Source organism: Apteryx mantelli, chromosome 3 (genome assembly GCF_036417845.1).
Source record: "Apteryx mantelli isolate bAptMan1 chromosome 3, bAptMan1.hap1, whole genome shotgun sequence".
NCBI classification, from domain to species: Eukaryota; Metazoa; Chordata; class Aves; order Apterygiformes; family Apterygidae; genus Apteryx; species Apteryx mantelli.
In genome coordinates this window covers 134,366,906-134,384,302 of record NC_089980.1, presented here as the reverse complement: position 1 = coordinate 134,384,302, position 17,397 = coordinate 134,366,906, and positions in this window count along the sequence as shown.

Below are 17,397 nucleotides of genomic sequence, written 5' to 3'. Positions count from 1 at the left end.
TGTGGATGGCCTGAAAGCGGTTGAGGAACGGTTCTCCGGGGATCCTGCCGGCAGACACCAGGAGAACCAAGAGACCGCCCCCAGAGACTGGGTGATTACCAACGTGCTCAACGGGACGTGGTCCCTTGAGCAGGCGGAGCAACATCTGCAAGCCTGGAAAAAAACCCCTTTAACACAAAAGGAGTATCGAATGATTTTGGACCGTTTACCGAGAGCACCAGAGAAAGCCCTGCCACCTAGGGACCCTGACTTTGACATGGCAAAAAGGTGGCGCGGGATCATTCAGAATGCTGAACTGGTTGGGGACATGCAGTTTTTCCCTATAGTAGCCCCGGTGGTGACCACGGGGCAGGGACAGACGAGGTGGGAGCCTCTGGATTGGCATGTGGTAACAAAGCTGCAACAGCTGGTAATGCAGTACGGGATAAACAACCACCAGGTGCAAGCGCAGCTGAGAGCCCTGGTGAAATATCAAAACCTGGTGCCGAGCGACATCCGCGCCCTTGCCGAACTGATTCTGGGGCCCCCCTCTTTGCTGGTGTTTTTGAATAAGTGGCAGGAACTGCTTGATCAGTGCCAACTATCCAATTTGGACTTACCGGCAGACGACCCGTTACGTATGACGTCTTTGGACATGCTGATGGGCAACGGGGCTTTTAGGGACCCCGCTCGACAGGCGGCACTGCATCCCCGAGTCCTAATGCAGTCAAAAAACGCTGCCTTGGAGGCATTTGCCGCACTGCCCCAAATAGGGAAGGCCAATCCGCCTTACCTGTCAATAAGGCAGGCGGAAGACCAACCGTTCCTGCAGTTCATGGACAGACTTAAGGAAGCCGTTGATGCGGCCCCGAACATACCACAGGACATGAAAGCAATCATGGTCAAGGAGATCGCCACGCAGAACGCCAATCCAACCTGCACAAAACTGCTCGCCACATTGCCTCCGGGAGCGACATTGCTCCAAATGGTGGAGATCTGCTCCCGAGCGCCCATGGAGGTAGAAAAACAAAGAGCAAAGATCCATGCTACCGCGTTGGCTGTGGCTCTAAAACAGGGCCCTACACAAGGAGGGGGCGGCCGCAGGACAGAGAACTGCTACACCTGCGGCCAACCTGGACATTGGAAGAGACATTGCCCCCACAGACGGCTGGCTAAGGACAACCCTGGGAGAGTTACCTGCCAGCGTTGTGACAAGCTTGGGCACCGGACAAGCGAGTGCCGGTCAAAATTCAAGAAAAATGGCACCCCGTTGTCGGGAAACTGGAACAGCCGCGCCTGGGACGCGGCGAAGAAATATCCCACGGTTGCCTCTTCGAACGCCACGCAGCCACAAGAGGGAGCGCCGGAATCGATCTGGCCCTGGCAGAACCAGTAAGCATTGCCACTGAGCAGGTCCACTTGGTGGATTCGGACGTTTGTGGCCCCTTGGGAGGGGGGCTGTCGGCCTTGCTGATAGGACGATCATCTGCCTCTAGACAGGGTATTTTCGTTCTCCCTGGATGCATCGACGCCGACTACCGTGGACCTATAAAAATCATGCTGAAGGTCTTCTGTCCCCCAGTTACAATACCAGCGAAAAGCAAAATTGCCCAGCTGATCCCCTTCAAGTCTGCAGTCCCCCTGGCCGGCGAAGATGATCAAAGGCGAGGTTTCGGCTCTACGGGGACGCCCCTGGCCCTGTTCTCGACCACTGTGTCCTCGGCTAGACCCACTCGAAAGGTCATCATTACCTCCCCAGACGGAACAAATCACCTGAGAGCCGAGATGATGATGGATACGGGTTCCGATGTCACCATAATACCTCGCGCCTCCTGGCCGGCCGCTTGGGCGTTAGTAGATAGCACCACTGCGGTACAGGGGATTGGCGGTTCAGCCCCTACCTGGAGAAGTGCGAGACTTGTGGAGATCTGCGACGAGGAAGGTCATTTAGGTGTGGTAGCACCACACGTAATGGATACCCCTCTCTGGATCTTGGGCCGGGACCTCTTGTCCCAGTGGGGGCTAGTCCTCTCGTGCCCTTTTTAGTGATGGCCGCTGCTGACACTTCTCCGCCCACGCTGAAAATCACATGGAAAAATGATGAACCGGTGTGGGTCGAACAGTGGCCGCTACAAAAGGAGAAGCTAAGGGAACTTGACAAATTGGTAGAAGAACAGCTACAGTTGGGGCATATTCAACCTTCAACCAGCCCATGGAACACACCTATCTTCACCATACAGAAAAAGTCAGGAAAATGGAGACTGCTACACGATCTGCGAGCTGTGAACGCGACAATGGAAGATATGGGAGCGTTGCAACCAGGACTGCCATCACCTACCATGCTCCCGCGGGAATGGAGTCTGCTGGTAATTGACCTGAAAGACTGTTTCTTTAGCATCCCCCTACATCCGAAAGACTCCAAACGCTTTGCCTTCTCGGTGCCAACAATAAATTGATCTGGCCCTTCGAGACGCTATCAGTGGGTAGTTCTACCCCAGGGTATGAAAAACTCCCCCACGATATGTCAATGGTATGTAGACCGAGCCTTAGAACCCTGGAAGAGGAGACATCCCAAGGCTATAGTATACCACTACATGGACGATATATTAGTCGCGACAGAAACCCCGCTGCTGGGAGAGAGTCAACGGGAATTGAGTCAACAGCTCCAGGCCTGGGGTCTTACCGTCACCCCTGAGAAGGTCCAGCAACACGCACCTTGGAACCATCTTGGTATGGTCGTAACCGAGACCTGAGTCTATCCAATGAAAACCTCGATCACGCGAGAGGTCGCAAACGTGAACGATGTACAGAAACTTCTTGGGGACATTCAATGGATCCGCACTTACTGCGGCATTACCAATGAGGAAATTCAACCGCTGGTGAATTTACTTAAGGATAGCAAGAACCCCGGAGAAGCAAGAACGTTGTCCCCTCTGGCGCAGGAAGCCATGATTAACATCGAAAGGAAGCTTGGAAATGTGCAAGCCTATCGCTATGACCCTATGAAACCCATTGACATAGTGTGCTACAATAAACAACAGGAGGTGGTTGGCATAATTGGTCAAACAAACGAGACAAATCAGCTCACGATCCTGGAGTGGGTGTTTTCGCCAGTCCGGCCACGCACAGTGATTATGCCCAGGAAAGACGCTGTGGGAGAACTGTTACTAAAAACAAGACAGCGCGTCCGCATCATATCAGGGAAGGAGCCCTCACGAATCATTCTGCCCCTGGTCTCCTTGGATCTCGTATCCGAGTGGGCCCAACAGAGCGTTTCGTTAGCCCTGGCGACGGGCGGGGTTCCCCTTGACAATCACTATCCAAAGCACCCACTGCTGCACACGCAGCTGATGCTCGAGGAAAGGAAAATACTGGCGGATGGCCCCCTCCGAAACGCGAAGTCCGTTTTTACAGATGCTAGCGGTTGAACAAAGAAGTACGGATACGCATACGTAAACGTACGAGGAGAGTGGGCTCGAAAGATCGTGCAAGGTGCCACCGAGCACTCCGTGCAAGTTTTAGAACTCATGGCAGCTGTACTCGCGTTGAAGGACTTTGCAGAGGAACCTATTAACCTTATAGTTGACTCACTATATGTGGCGGGTGTGCTACAAAGACTGCACTCTGCTCTTATCGGGCAGACCGCTAACCCCAAGATTCAGGCGTTGTTGATACAAGCAGGCGGCCATTTAAATTCTCGCGTTCAGCCATTCTGGTGCACGCATATCCGCAGCCATTCAGGGCTGCCGGGAATAATGGCGGAGGGCAACCAGCGAATTGATGCCCAAGTCTCGGCCGCCGGTGAAGAAAAAACTAAGATACAGCTGGCGCAACAATCCCATGCATTTTTCCACCAGTCGGCTAGATCTCTGCAAAAGGAGTTCAACTTATCCCGGGCAGAAGGCAGGGCCATAGTGGCCGCATGCCCTGATTGTGCGCGTATTCCCCCGCTGCAGGAAACAGGGACAAACCCACGCGGGCTGGAACCTCGCCAGCTATGGCAGACCGATGTCACGGAAGTCCCCGCCTTTGGGCGACTGCGCTTTGTCCATGTCTCGGTCGATACGTTCAGTAAAATGACCTGGGCTACTGCCGCAACCTCCACGCGCTTCACTGCCTGCCTCTTGCATTGGCTGCAGGCCTTTGCCGCGCTGCGGAAGCCGGCTCAGATACAAACCAACAACGGGCCCGCCTATAGAGCGCCGCGTGCGCTGAGTTTATGTGAGCTTGGGACATTACGCATTCCACGGGGGTCCCCTACAATTCCACTGGCCAGGCAGTCGTGGAGCGCCGACATCAGGATTTAAAATGCCTTTTTGCTATTTTGAAAAAAGAGGGGGAGGTACCTCTCCCCGTCCATGACATCGTAGCGAAAGGCTGCTATGTGTTAAATTGGTGCAACCTTATTGAAATAGACCAAGGGGAGTTGGTCAGCCCGGGGGCACGCCATGCGCAGACCGCGAGGCCCATTAAGACGCTCGTGTCCCGATGGGTACCACAAACACATTCATGGCAGGGGCCTGTGGAGTTACTCACTTGGGGCCGAGGGTATGCTTGTGTCATTGCAGGTACTGGTACAGAGTGGATACCCGCAAAGTGGGTTCGACCGTGGTTGAAGAAGAGTAATGCTGGGCCTGCGGACGACTGCTCACCGGAGACAGCCCGCGAGTCAGCTGCTACCTGCGCTTGAAGACCCACGGCAGGAGCTGAGGGCTCTTGACAGAGGACGAAAACAAATGAGCACCATCCTCACCCGGAGCGAACGGGATTGTGTTTGTGATCGTGCTGCAATGACTGGGCACGAACAAAAGAGTGTTGGGGGGGTTGGTGGAAGGGCGGCCCTAGCCATACTTATAGGCAGCATAATCAGTTTGAGCAGCATGAGCGCGGCAATACCCCCACTTCACAATTCAAGGAAGAATGTGTGGCTTACGATCGCAAACAGGACCGGCCAGACATCGTTCTGCCTGTCTATGGGCAAAGTGGATGACCCTTTCAGGACATGTTTAATCGGTGTCCCCACCTGGAGGGCAGAGGAATTCAAGGCATATGTTAGTAATGAGACAACCTTGAACTTCACAGCCGTTAATAAGACGATAACGGCCCCAGGGTTAAACAAGTGGCAACGTGATGGGGGGTGGCAGTGTCATGTTATCCTGGCCTTGAACAAAACCCTAAACTCAGACCCTGAGGAGTTGGATCTCTTCGGCTGTATGGCCGCCAGCACCTCGGAAGATGATACGGGCGGGTATGTCAGCTTCCTTCCTCCTGAGGGGATGCTCACTGAGCGGTCATCAAAATGGGCAACCTTGAATTCCGCCTTAAATAGCGGTGACGTGCACGGCCAGGTGTATATGAACTGCAACGCAACAAGCCACACAACAGCGAAAGCGCTGCCGCCTGGTATATTCCTGATATGCGGGGATAGGGCCTGGAACGGCGTGCCACGCATCCTGTGAGGAGGCCCGTGCTACTTGGGGAGATTGAGTCTGTTCCACCCCAATCTCACCCAACTGCAGAACTTGACGAAGCACGGGCGGGGTAGAAGGAGTGTGCATGAGCTAGAGTGTAAGGATATTGGCGATCCCGTATTTTGGTCAGACTTCCGGCAGCTGGTAACCGCTACGCTACCGCCAGGAGCCGCTGGGCTTAAGGCGATGAAATTGGCGGAGCAACTGGCCTGTTGGACTAAAAATGAGTTAAATATTACATCGCGAGTGCTAGATGAGATGTCCCAGGATGTGCTGAGCGTAAACCACGCTGTGCTACAAAATAGGGCCACCATAGACTTCTTACTCTTAGCTCACGGTCATGGGTGTGAAGAATTTGAAGGAATGTGCTGTCTAAATCTTACAGACCACTCGCAATCAATCCATGAGCGTATAAGGAACATTCAGAATGGGCTACATGAGCTGAAGCAGGAGAATGGCCTTGGGATTGACGGGTGGCTTCGGGGGCTGGGGATCGGGCCCTGGTTGGCGGCGGGACTAAAACAGCTGGTTACCGTAGGTGCCGTGGGTATGCTCCTATTGATTTGTGGGCCCTGCATACTGCAATGCATCCTAGCTCGGGTACAAAAAATGGTTGGTCTATTATTTGACCGCAGAGGGGGAGGTGTTGGGGCCCTTGCGGTGCTTCAGAACCATAATCTATATGAGAGAATATTGAACTAAACCATAATCTATATGAGAGTATATTGAACTGACGCTGTTTAGGATTAATTGCTTAGCATAGCTTGCTTAACATTAGTAGCTAAGTTGCATGGACAGTAGGAAGAGCCGACCTTTGTTCCCCTTGGTTGCCAAGTATCTCATAGCCACTGCTGCGTGCTTTAACGTAGCCAACCACTCAGGTATGCTTGCTGTAGGGCCTTGGTTAAAACACATACTGATTCTGGGACTTATTGTAATTTGTATGTTTGTTGCAAATGCAATATTAATCTGTGTACCATGCTTGTGGAGCTGCATGCGCAGGATGAATATGAAGTAAGTCATGACCCTGCAGAGCCATACAGCCGTAAGCCCTTCAATTAGTAAAAGAAGGGGGAGATGTGGAGGGTCATGACAGGGTTAAACTGGTGGAAAGTTGCAAGTAGCAAGCAACAGGAGTCTCAGACAAATGTACCCAAGGACACGCTGGTCCAGCTGGGAATGATACATCCTGAAAGAATGAGACATCCTGAGAAAGTACAGATAAACTAGCAGAAGCCAGTGGGAACCAAGGTTAAGGGCAAGACAGCTTTGCTAAACAAGTAGCAAGGTACAAGGCATGACCGCTGCGTGCGTGATCGGTGCCATGATTGGCTACCTGTGACATAATCTGTATGAACCACCAATCAAGGGTCAAGGCGCCGCGTGCCTGCACCTATAAGATGGGCAAATTGCTGAATAAAGTTGGAATTGAACCTGCATTCTGTGACTGCGTATGATTCTTTCCCGTTACTCCCGCGGACCGCGACACTCATCCCCAAACCTTCCACGTTATGCACTTGCAGAAGTTCACCCGCAAACCTTCCACGTTATGCACTTGCAGAAGCTCACCCCCAAACCTTCCACGTTATGCTTTTGCAGAAGCTCATCTCCAAACCTTCCCGGTTACCGTGCGCTTGCAGAAGCTCCCGCGGCAAAGGAGCAGCTGCTGCAGGGATTAGCACTAGCTGGCAGCTGGGACGTGATGTTCAAGCGAAGCTGCAAGTGAATTCAGGCATCGGCTTCCCCACTGAAGAGATGAAGCCTCCGTGAAATGTGTTTCCGCCGTTTGTGGTCGCAGGTGCCCTCGTGTGGACGGAGACTTGCTGCAGGCCCGTCTTACCTGCTTTTTAATCGCCAGCCCTGCAGTCTGCATCCCAGTTTAACCTGCGATGAGAAGCACATGCGTTTTAGAAAATAAATCCTCAGCGAGTCGCTGCAAGAGAGGTCAGGAAGGGCTGTTGAATTAAGCCCGAAAATCAGCTAAGGTTTTATCAGTGCAAATAAAACTCTAAATAAAGCTCAGCTGTATTTCTGGGCTTGTGGTTTATTTCTCGTGGGAGGATCACCACTGGCAGGCATGCCAATTCACCAGCACTCATATATGCACTTCTAAGAAAATGTGAGAAAGAAATTTTGAGAAATTTCCCTAAAAGCAAGGAATATTTGAAGAAAGCTTGCTTTGTATTTGTCTTATTCCTCCTACTCTTTTCATAGGGTATGGCCCTTGCCTATTACTGAAGACAGCAGACCTGGCTAGAAGGACCACTGGTCTCATCAGGGTGGTTATTCTCTGTCCAAGAAATGGCATTTCCCCAAAATTGCTAGTAATGGTAGCCCTTGCCTTGTGTGGTGGTGGTCTTAGCAGTGGCTTACAGTGGGATCTTCTAGGAAGTGTCCCATTGCCAAGAGCCAACAGCAATAACCAAGGCGCTAATGAACCTTACAGCACAGGTAGAACAGCACCCGTGGAGGTACAATCCTGCCCTTAGACAATGCACAGAACTGTATTTAATGAGACAAGCAGACATACATTCAGTTACTCACACAGCTTTGCTAAGCCCAACTTTTACAAAATCAGATACAAGGCTTCCAAGGCTTGCAAGATAACCTGAGTTATCATGGTATGTGTGTGTGTGTGAGAGTGCTTTTTATGCATTTCCAGTTGGGTTTTTTTTTTTTGAATTTTAGAGTTTTTCTTTGCAACCCTGAAAACTAAATGTGTGTTTTGTTGTTTGTTGACTACGATAATGCCTGTCACCTCCATGCCCTGCACAACTCTCCTCTTCAGTATTAGCATGTGAGCAACGCACCAAATATGCTGTTTCTGCTCAGAGGCACGTACATGCTGCTGAAAAGGGAACCAAACTAGTGATTTGGTCACACAAGCTGAGCTAGTCTGATTTTCCCTCTTGGAGAGAGGGTTACCAGGGTCTCTCCTCTGCCTCCAGTACTGATTTTTGCCAAGTATGTGAGAACTTTGTATTTTTGCAGCTTCATCTCTACTGTTTGGATTTAAGTGGCCAGGGGGCTGAACGACTGGGCTGGTAGGGAAGGCTGACCAACAGGCATGTACGGCGCAGTTGCTCACATGTACTTTCCATCAGCAATCAGGGTGAAATCGAATATTGCAATGTTAATTAATGACATAGCTGGAAAAGGTGAATAAATTCCACTTAACACACTGTAGGTCCTGCCATGGGCTGTCCCGGTGACCCAACTGAAGAATAACTGGGGTGAGGCCTGGAAAACACAGCACGGCCTCCCTCGTCCTTTGTATTGCTAGATTGCATCCAGCTCCCATGAAAGCCAGTGAAAAGACTCAGCTTTGCCGGGTTCAGGTCTGGTGACGGCACTGAAGTGTGTCCAGCTTGCAAGCAGATCAGAAGATTGCTGAGGCAACTGTGCAGTCCAGCCGATGTCGGTAATGCCTGGAAAGTCATGCACCATGCAGCGCCTGCTTTTCCTCTTGTCCCACTGCCATGTCTGTGTTCAGCAAAGTGGTTCATTAATTAAGGATATTAAACTGTTGGGCCTAGCTCCAGCAAAGTATTTTAATGAAGCTGGGGGTGTAAAGAGGGCTCAGGAGCCAAGAAAAGCACTGCTGGTTGCCTCTCAGCCTTGTGCTCCACTGATTGCAGCAGTAACAACTGCTATGACTGACAAATTGCCCATTCTGGGAAAGCCAAACCTTCTGGGTGCAAAGCACAGCCAAATCTCTGATGGGCACCAAAGCCTCTTCCTAGCGCAGAGGACGGGCTGTTGAACAACCATGTGTGCTTGCAAATCCAGCAGTGAGGAAGCTACAATGATTCACGCTGGTGCAAGGTAGCATGACCCTTTGTGTCATCCATGCAAGGCACGGGAGTCTTGTTGTCTCACCCCTCCACTGCCCATCATCATCTTTCCTAGGTAGAAACCGCACTAGGGAGCCCTTACAGGCATTTTCTCAGTCTCAGAGTGACTGCTGACAAAATCTGGCCCTCCTTCTGCCCAAAAGCTTTACTCCGAGCCAGGGTTTCCCAACCGCCACACCACAGGATGCATGACATGACATTCCCGAAACAAGGCCCATGACAGAAGGAGAAAACCAATGTGGGCACCTCCATTCTCCTACACAGAGGAGCAAGTGCATGGGAGGAAGATAAAGCATGAGGAGGCGGTTTCTCCTGCAAAGCAGGAGAGATTTCACAGAAAGAAAAGGGCCATTAGATCATCCACAACGCAGGCCAGAGATTGTTACTTGGTAGTCTGGGTCTAATAATCTCTGCTTGGCTAAAGCAAGCCTTCCAGAAAACTATTCCCAGAGCTGAGCACCCTCCCTGGTTTCACCGCCTACTTCAAATTGCTCTGGCTGCCTTCCAGGCACTGATTTGGCCATGCTTTCCTCCACTGGATTTCAGAGACTTGGAACCCACTAAAAAGCTGCTCAGGACTCAAATGCAGCTACATATACAGCATGGCAAAGTCACCTCTTCATATTTTCTTCAAACACAAACGGAGGTCCTCCAGCTCCTCTTTGCAAAGCTTCTTTCTCCAGCCTTGGCATGATTTTTCTGTGACTCTTTGCTGCAGATTCTCAAGTTTTAAACCTCTTTTGAAATGGGAGGACAGGAAGAGGTTGCAGAGTCCTGTTAGCTGCCCTGCTAGAGCTGCACACAGAGACAGAGAAGGTCTTGGTGGGCCTGATTCTGGATTCAGTCTGTCACCGACTCCATATGTGGCTTTGGGCAATCCTTTCTGCATCTTGAAAGGGAATAAGCATTCCCTTCTATTTAGAAAATGAACTTCTGGAGGCAAGGATGTGTCTTATCAGGAGTTAAGTGTGTAAATTCTTGAAGTGAACTGGGCCCTGGGCATGCGGCCGTAGGTCTAGTTAAATAGACTACAGTGGGCAGCTGATTGCTGAAATGTCTGCCCGTCCATGCGATTCGTTGATGATACGGTGCTTGGAATAAGGCCAAGAGAATTAGTAGGTGTATGTGTTAAAAGGATAATCAGGGCTGGGGCATGACATGGTATCTATCCAAACAAGAATGCTTTTTAATTAGAGGTTATAGTACATGCCCTTTAAATATGTTGTTTAGATCCAAATAGGATTGCTAAATCCCTGCAGATCGCATTCATCAAGGCCTTATAAATACCGGCTCATTCCTTCTTCTCATAGAGTCTCTTGTTGCAGTAGCTTTTGGGTGACACTCTGCACTGTCAGCCAAAGCCATGAAGACACTCTTCCTGCTGCTTGCTCTTCTCCTTGTCTCCTCGTCTTCTCCAGTGTCTCAAGCCACTGCAGGTAAGTGTAAAAACAATCAGGGCATCTACAGGCATTTTTGCTATTTGGGAAAAAAAGGAATGATACTATAAATGGATAGCAAACTCAGTCTGTACAGAGCTTGGCGTTCAGCCTGCCCATCTAGCATTAAGTAGGCAAAGCCCCGTGAGCCATTTCGGTGCATGGGTGCTAAGGGGAGAGACCATCGCAGCTGGCAACTCGCGAGCACTTCCAAATGCTGCAGCAAAACTCGACCACAGGTTAGCGATCTGCCTGTGATGCCGCTCATTAGGCAAGCCTGGGCCGATCCGCTATCGCTAACTGGGGCCAGGGCTTCTTCACACGTGAAAGTCCAAAGAAAGATGCTTACAAGCTGTTTTTCTCCCTGACAGTGTCAGACACTGTTATGTGTCGGAAGATCGGGGGCAAATGTTCATTCTTGATATGTCCCTTCTTTAAGAGACCCAACGGCACCTGCTACGGTGGACTAGCGAAGTGCTGCAGACCCCTCTGGTGAGCCTCCGTGGTCCCTGCGGGCCGGTGGCTGTGACAATAGTAGCGCAACATGGTCCCTCCTAACATGGGCACAGCGCTGTCTCTCTCCGGAGCTGGTGGAGGTCACTTCTGCACATGGCTGTGTGTGCTCTCTTCATCCATGTGTCCACGTCTGGGAAGTCACCGCGTGTCACCTCCACATCTGCTGGGCCCTGTCCCTCTGCTGTTGCCAAATCCATGTTGATCTGTCAGTCTGAAACCTGGGAAAATTCTCTCTCTTCCCTTCCCAAGGGGTGGTTTGTGGTGGGAATTAGGCAGTTTTCCTCCTTGCATCAGAGAGAGAGCGTGACATGTCCCATGCGGTGCCAAAACAGACCTTCCTCATCCTGGAGAATGCCCTAGCTATTAAATTAACCGTGGCTGTAGCCATGGGATGAGTCCCTGGTGGCTGCAGTGTTCCCAGACATGTGATGGAGAATCTACAGTAGTCACACATGAGACCCTGATGGCCGCAGCTGTCAGCCTAAGGGGAGAGCCCAAGGCTGGTTTCTAACCTCTTCTCAGCTGGGGAGGGTTCCCTGTTATGGTCCCGTTCCTTCACCTCTTTCAAGCCCATCGAAGGGTTGGTGCCAGCCAAGGCTGAGAGCTGATAGCACAGAGATGAAACTCACAGCCCCTTGGGACCCTTCTCCAGCTCTGGGACTTCGGCATTGCGCTTTCCACCTGCCAGTGCCACCGTTGAAGGGGCGAGGGGCAGCGTCTCGCTGCTTTCCCCCCCGGGGTCTCTCCCACCACGTCCACACCTGCAGTTCTCACTTGCCTTCCAGACAGATGGTGAGGTCCCAGCTCCTCTGGCCAGACCTTCCTCCCTTCTGTGGCAGTGAGTTGCCCCAGGGAATGGAGAAGATATTTGGGAATGTCTTGATTAATGTCCATTACTTGCCCTCCTCCATGCAGCACACCTGTCTTTCCTGAACAGACGGGTAAATGTGAAATGTTTTCCTGTCTTCATTGTAGGATCCCTTTTCTTTTCCATTAGTCTATGTATTCCCCCATCTCCACTTCTCAGCATATCAAGAGAAGGTCTGTTATCTTCCACCTTCCCCATCCTGCACCCTCAGAAGACAGTGGCCTAGCTTGGCCATCTGTCCCGCTTCCCGGAGGACAGCTGGCTGACCTCATCCCTGTCCCTGTTCTTCTGAGGGTCTGTCCACCTGCTCTTATTTCGCCTTTATCGTGACAGAGCAAAAATCGGAAATTTAAATCTTCAAGGATGTTCTGCTGTTCTCTTGCATACTCTGCAAAATATCTCAGCATTCCAATATAGAACTGGTTTGTGCTCTTTTTCTCTCCTTTAACATGTATATGCTGTGTCCAAAGATACTGTGGTTTGCAAACTATTGTTGTATTGTGTAAATATTTAGTAAAACACAAGCAATAAACAAAGCTCTTTAAACAATTTGTTGGTATTTGTGATATTTTATTTTAGTAGATTCTATCTCCTACTCTCAGAAGACTGGCCTGTCTGTTTTGAGGGGGTGAGGAGAGATTTCCCAGGCTTTCTGGAGAACTGGTGGGAAGTGAATATGTATGAGAAAATTTTTTGTTTTGGGACAGATGATCAGGACAGAGGTTCACCACTGTCTGGTGGTTCACCACCATCTGATGACTACCTTCCTTTAACTGAACTACACAGGTACCTTTTGACCTTAATTGAAGAAGTGATTTTGCAGGAGTTAGCTAACACCCTTCCTACCACACCAAACAGGAGTATTTTGATCCTTTCCTTTTCTGAGATCTAGCAGGACCAGTTCTTCTATACACCTTCCATCTAGCCACAGCTCATGGGTTAGCACCTAGAAAACCCTGAGTGGGTTTTCTAGGTCATCCCCTAGCCAGGCCCAAGTCAAGCAGAGATTTGCTCAACTTCACAGTCAGAGAGTTCAGATTCATTCAGCCTGGGAAGATGGCTCAACATCTGATCAGACATCTGCGCTGCTTTCAGTGCAGCAACTTCTCCGTGCATAATCAGCCCTGCAAATGCACTGCAGTTGACGTTATAGCATGTTGCCACCACCAAAGAAGCAATTATTGATAATCGCCAGACTCTCCAAGGCCAAAGGGGATGCTTGAACCTTAATCACTCTTTCCATCTGGGAATTTGAAAGTCCTTTGTACTTGTGAACTGAGGCTTGCATCACCCATAGGAGGCGTTTAAGCAAACAGAAGGCACCCACTGATTAAGCCACACTCTTCCACCCTGGATTAATTTTAATCCCTTGATTTCAGGATTAAGGGACAATAATAAAAAAAAAAAACGCAGATACTTGGTGGTATGCCAAACACTTACAGTGATTCTGGCACAGGGCTAGCATTCAGTAACAGTGATAAGTGGTACTCCTTAATGGTTGTATAATTGTTGCAATTAGTACATTGACTGCTTAACAAAGAATGCAAGAGTTGCTACTCCCACTGCACAGAAATTAGGGCATAGAAAGGGGAAGAGTCAGCAAGGCCGTTGCCTCATGGCCATCCACAGCCAAGAGGAGGAACAAAACTCAAAAATTATACCCCTGTGTCCTAAATTGTTTAGCTCCTTCCAAAATAAGTGCAGACATCATTAAGAAAATAGCATGCAAAATCTGTCTTAACTCTGACCAACAATGGGGACAACAGATCCTTTTGTGTAGAGCAAGATAACTGGCCACCGGTGATATATCCCAGAAATCTGAGTAGCCATATGGCTATCATGGGACAGGCATGGAAAAATCTCTTCTTCACAGAACTGAGGAAGAGTCACTCCCTCTGGAAGGTGGATAGTGCAAGAGTCAAGGTGATACTGACCTGGAAGTGCCCTCATCATTTTAAAGTCGTCCACAATCTGAGGCTCAGAGAAGATCAGCATGACTGGGGAGCTGGAGGGCCCATGCCTTACTCAGCCCGTGAACAGGACACTTGGGGAGCATCACAACCACATGCCCCGATTAACACTGCTTCTATGGACAGGAAAGGAGTTGGAAAAGGCACACAAAATCTTGGTTTGCCTGCAGATGAGGTATCACATGGACTCAGCTGGTCCTAACATGTTGACTCACCTCTGGGCACCCATGCAATCACTGGTTTGCTACACACCCTAGCTGCAAACGTTTGCCGACACCCTGGAGAAGGGCTTAAGCAATAGTGCCTCACTGATGGCCAGAGATAATGGGCCACATCTTTTGCAGGTCAATTCCCTACTCAAGATGATACAGCAAAGCAGTTGTGAGGGGTGACTGCGGGTGACATAAGGAGATGCAGAAACCAAACTTTTGAGGCAATAAAAGGCTGCTTCTTGGAACAACTAGTCCTGGTGCCCACAAGAAAAGTTGCCACTCTGGATTTGGTCCTGAGTAGTGCAGAGGACCTAATTCAAAAATTATCTGTGGGATTGCTGCTCTGTTATAGTGACCACAGTACAATTAGGTTTAACCCTGATGTGGGAGGCAGAAGACCAAATACACCTGACATATGAATATTCTATCTCAAAAAAGCAAAAATGAGTAAAAAGATAGCAGTAAAAGGAGCAGTCCAAAGGAGCAAGAAGTATGCAGGCAGCCTGGAGGCTGTTAAAAATGCTGTGTTAGAGACCTCAGTAAAATATTTTTCAAAAAGAAAACAAAGAGTTCTAAGAAAATCTCAGCAGGGCATGAAGCGCAAGTCAAGGGAGGCTTTCACAGGGAAGAACACAGCAGAGAACAAGTGGTCAACAGAGGAGAACAGCAACTCCCATAAAATGTGGCAAGTCAGAGACAAAGAAGGCTGAAAGAAAATTTGAAGATCCCTTTGCAAAGGACACCTGAACTGATATTAGAAAGTTCTTTGAATGCATGGAAAACAAGAAGCCACTAGGGGAATCCCTGACAACAAAGATGTAGGAGGGCACGTAGGGGTGGTGTGGCTGCAGCAGAGATGCTCAGAAAATTCTTTGGTCAGATAGTAAAGGCTATAATAAAAAACAAGATTGCTAAGCATGGGTAGTGATCTTCTGGACATTGCTGGTACAGGAGGCTGTGGGTGTAGACAACACCAGCTGGCCCATAAAGGGTTAGACAAGTTCATGGACAGCAGGTCCTTTAAAGGGTATTGATAAGAAAGGCAATGGTGTCCCTTCTAACATCCCTAATCTTGCAATCGTGGATGCTAGGGCAAAATGAGAGGACTGATCCACAGAATATGCCCAGGCTCACATGCTCTCCCTAAACAGCATCTTACATTGGTGCTGTCAGAGAAAGCATCCTGGGCTGGATGAGCCACTGGTCTGACCCAGCGCAGCATTTCTCATGTTCTCAATAACACTTTTTTTTTGTCCCATCTGTTTGGATCAGAGCATGCACTGTGCTCTAGTTTTAGGTCTGGAGCCAGATAGAAAAAAGAGTTTGGGTGTAGATATGAAGAGAAGGCATCTCCAGAGCTGGGCTGGAAAGGAGTTGGGAAGAAGAAGGGAAAACAGCATCCAGAGGTAGTCAGAGGGATGGTAAGTAGTGTCTTGAGCCAGGCCAGGGGCAATATGCTGCTAATTGTTGTGTTTAATTGCAAGCAATAAATCTGTAAACCTTTTTTTCTCTTTCGTTATCAGCTGTGAACCCAAATGAGCAGCCCTTGGAAGAACTGTTGGTCTTGTGGCACAGACTGCTTGAAGGCAATGCCCATGCAAGAGTGACAGCTGGGACTTCAGCTGCAGAGAGCTTTCTCATGGAGACACCTCTGGGAAACACACCAGTGGGATTTCTTGCATCTCCCTCAGTATCTAAAAGTTTGGTGCCCACCAGAGTCAACCTCCAGGGGCTTTGGCTTCTGAAGTGCTGAGGAGGCCACCAGGAAATGCTGTGTATCCTGGGCTCACCTGGACCCTTTGGGAGGCTGAAATCCTTCCAACACTAAATTAATTAAGTATTTAATTAATTCAATTACTCTCTGGAGTCTCTCGTTGGATATTTAGACTCCCCAGCTTTCATATAATCTTAAATGCATGCTGACTCTGTGTCCTGGAGGAGAGCTGACTCTGAGGGAGATCAGTGCCTGGAAAGTCCAAGGGGTGGGAAGAGTCAGCTGGACACTGTCTACATATTACTTCTCATCCCCTTTCTGCTGTGCAGGCCTCCCTCAGGCTAAGAGGAGTTTCTCTGTCTCTCTGGGGGTTTGTGCACCAAGGGGTGTCCACCCTGCAATTACAAAAACCTGGGCTTTGATTTGCGTTGCAGAATTATTGTTCCAATAAGTCTCTCTTTGCCAAGAGTGTTACCTGAGTGTTAGCAGAAGGACTCATCACTCACAAAACCTAAGTGACTGCTTCATGCTCTTGGAGGTGCAAAAACTGCACCTAACCCAGGGTAGGCAGCAAAGAAAGCTTTAACCACAACTTAAGCCATGCACATTTTGTTAGCCTCAAGGTCTATAAAAACCTCAGCATTTGGAGAGATTTCAGGAACAATACAATTTGTGCTAGATGAGCAAATGTAATCAGACCAACATCTCCTATAATTTAAGGCCATATTCTGCTCCTTGTTACACCAAGAGGTGTAAATCAAGAAGAATTCTGCTGAAGTCACTGCACTAACTTTTGGCGTTATGAAGGTCAGAATGGCCTTGGCTGGGCATTAAAAGACACATCAAAAGGAAACAGTGCTGATCTTGCAGTTTCATCTCTCTCAATAGCCCATTCCTAAAAGGTCCCAGGGTCTAATCTTGCTGGCCACCAGGGTCTAATCCCAGTGGCCACCAGAAACTTCAGGCAGATCAGGTTTTGCTTTCCCCTCCTTTTCACATGAGGGGCACACTGGAAAATTTGCCACGGATTTAACAAAGCAGAGATTGTTTTCTCCTTGACTGTGGCAATATCACGGAGGCCCAGGAGGCTGTGCTGTAAAACAGCAGAGATGGGTTTGCGATATCCTCTAACAGAGGATTACACACGCTGTATGTCTGTCTCCAAGCCAGCTGCTGCTGCTACCTACAGGCAGCAAAGAGAAGCAGAACATGGAAGATGCATTTGCACCCCTGTGTTTGACACATGCTTTAGGGTCATACGTGGCACCCGAAAGCTGCCTTCCCTGTCTTTTATCCCTCGGTGACTGAGTGCAGCAATACTACCCTGCTCAAACACTGCTTTTACATGAATTACAATGGTTTCCTCATTCATCCAAT